This window comes from Mesocricetus auratus, unplaced genomic scaffold (genome assembly GCF_017639785.1).
Source record: "Mesocricetus auratus isolate SY011 unplaced genomic scaffold, BCM_Maur_2.0 Super-Scaffold_100007, whole genome shotgun sequence".
Classification (NCBI taxonomy): domain Eukaryota; kingdom Metazoa; phylum Chordata; class Mammalia; order Rodentia; family Cricetidae; genus Mesocricetus; species Mesocricetus auratus.
In genome coordinates, this window is record NW_024429191.1 from 21,385,213 (window position 1) to 21,388,135 (window position 2,923).

Here is a 2,923-nt window from a genome sequence, read left to right on the forward strand (position 1 = left end):
TTTCATTTGGATCATTATTTTGGCAAATTGTTTATCTAATGCATCCTCCAAAGAAGATACCATGGAGGAGATAGTACCGATATCTCTCTTCCAAGTAAACATAAGGACATCAGTGGTATTAAAGAGATCTGCAGCTTGGTAAAATTAATTGTGTCACAAGTTTGAAAAACAGGCATTCTGAAATTAAATGGAATGCAATAATGTTTTACAGCTGGAAGAAAACCAATTCCCATCCACTAGGACAAACACACACACACACACACACACACACACACACACATACACAAGAGACAGAGAGAGGGAGATAGAGTGTGTTACTTGTCATTACAATGTGTTTGGAATGCTGAAGAAGAATAAAATTCTATACTTTGCTAAAACAACAGCTTATAAAGCAGCTGTTTGTGATGATTTCCACATGAACTTAAGCTGTACATGTTTCTCTTGTATAATTTTTTTTCAAAAATATACAAAAAGAGGGAAATGGATGTATAATGCCTTTACTCAAATTCTATCCAGAAAACTCAAGTTTTCAAAATGATTTTGAGGACCTGATAATTATAGAACATTGATGTATAGCACCAATAATTCAATTTATTTATTAAAGGTACCTTCTAAACTATTGAGCCACCATTTTCTTTTTTTTTTCTCACACCAGCATCCCCTTTAATAAAACATGGAAGGTTGTGTGACAGGGAAAAGGGAGGAGTGAAATATGACCATTTACAACCACAAAACAAACAAACAAAAAAACCCAACAAAAAACAAACCCAAAACAAAATAAAACAAAAACCCTCTGTACATGTCTAGTGTCTGGCAGGGGGAGGGAGGCAGGACGCAACAGGCCAGCCGGCCCTATTTGTAGATGATATCGTAGTGTCCAGGCCAGTAGAGAAGGTAGACCTTGGGTTCAGAGCCCTCAGGGAAGACGTGTGGGTTGGTGGTACCACCCTCACTGCGGTCCATGTACTCTACTTGGATGGACACGTTGAGGGCCTGGGCCACGGTGATGATGTGGGTATGGTCGCTCTCCTGCACATGGGTTCCACCTCCTGTTGGTAGAACTCCTTGACTGTCGGGCCACCCTCTATGAAGTGCTCGAAGAACTTGCTTTCTCGCTGCAGGTAGCCCGAGGTGAGCAGCCGCAGGTAGACCATAAGGTAGTCTGAGGTGCTCTGGTCATTGAAGGAGGCCAGCAGGTCAGCTACTGAGGTCTGCTTCTCCACCTGCTCGATAAGGTCCATGAACGTGTTGTGGAAGTCCTCGATTGTGAACTCAGTGAAGCCCTGGGACACCAGCTCCTCTTTACTCTTGGCAGACACAGCCTTGAACTGCTGCAGCTCCTTGCTGTCATCCAGCAGTGCCTCCAAGTGGGAGAAGCTGAATGCTCGATAGAAGCAGTTGCCATCAGGCCTGGTCTTCCGGATATATGAGTACTTTTGTGGAGGTCCTTGATCTTCTGTTGATAGATGTTGTCATCCACCGCATACTCCTTGTACAGGACTGAGAGTTCCAGCCGCTCTGACACCGGAGGATTGTGCACAGCAATCTCTTGTTGAATTCTGTCCTGCTGAGCCATAATGGCTTTATCATAGGCCCGACAGTTAACACCTTCGGAGTCGCTGCCCAGCGGCTCCTGCTTCTGCTGCTGAGCTTCCTCCACCGCCATCTTTAAACAGCCGAGCCACCAGTTTCATTTATTTTCTTTTCTGGTAAATTACATCCCCACTGCAATTTCTCCTCCCTCTGCTCCTCCCAGTTCCTCTCCTATCTTCCTCTACCCCAGAAAAACTCCTTCTGTGTTTCTTAAAAAAAAAAAAAAAAAGCACTCTTCCCAGAACTATCCACTTAACATGGCCTAATAAGATACAGTAAGCCTGGAACCCAGTCACAAAAAGACAAACATTGTATGTATTCACTTATATATGGATTTTAGACATGGATCAGGGGAATGGCAGCCTACAATCCCACTGTCTGGGAAACAGAACCTTTATCCAGTGACTGATGGAAACAGGCAGACACCCACAGCTAAATACTGAACTGAACTGCTAGAATCCAGTGATAAAGAGAGAGGACTGATGAGCAAAGGGGTCAAGACTGGACTGGTTTAAACCACAGAAACAGCTGCCATGAAAAAGGGAAAATTCTTGGACCCCAGACTGGGGTCCCAGGCTGGGAGGCCAGCATGAGACTGATCTAGACCCCCTGACTGTGGGTGTCAGTGAGGAGGCCTAGGCAATCTATGGGTCCTTGGGTAGTAGATCAGTATTTGTCCCTGGCATACAAATAGACTTTGAGTGTCCATCCCACAATGAGGGAAGCTCTCGCAGCCTGGACTCTTGGGGTAGGGCCTAGGCCCTGCCCTGAAAGAAATGACAGACTCTGTAGATCACCCATGGAGGGCCTCATCCTTCCTGTGGAATGGAGTAGGGATTGGGTGGGGGGCTGGAGGGCTGGTGGGGGTGGTGGGGGAGGAGAGGCGGGAGAGAGAGCTGGGACTGACATGTGAAACAAGCTTGTTTCCAAATAAAATAATAAAAAAATACACTAATACTGGGCAAAAACCCTCACATCACAGCTGGGCGTGGCAAGCCAGTAGGAGGAAAGGGTCCCAAGAATAGGCAAAAGCATCAGAGATTACACCCCTCCCAATTCTGATTGTAGGAAGTCCCACAAGAGCAGCAAGCTACACCACCATAAGGTCTATACAGAGGATCTAGATCATATCCATACAAGGTCTGTGTTTTTTACTTCTGTTTAGTTGAAACTATGGACCATGTTCTCTGGTGCCTTGTCACCTCTGACTCCTACAATCCCTCCTCCCCCTCTTCTGAGGGCTTTCCCCAGTTTTACCTAGTGTTTGACTTTGGTTCTCTATGTCTGCTCCCATTGGTTGCTGGATGACACCCCTCTGATGACAACTGGA

General features: G+C 45.7%; 1 pseudogene; it reads right to left on the reverse strand.

Annotated features, from left to right (window-relative positions):
* Nucleotides 1-852: 852 nt before the first annotated feature.
* LOC101826180 lies at nt 853-1,666 on the reverse strand (annotated as a pseudogene).
* Between the last annotated feature and the right edge of the window lie 1,257 nt (nt 1,667-2,923).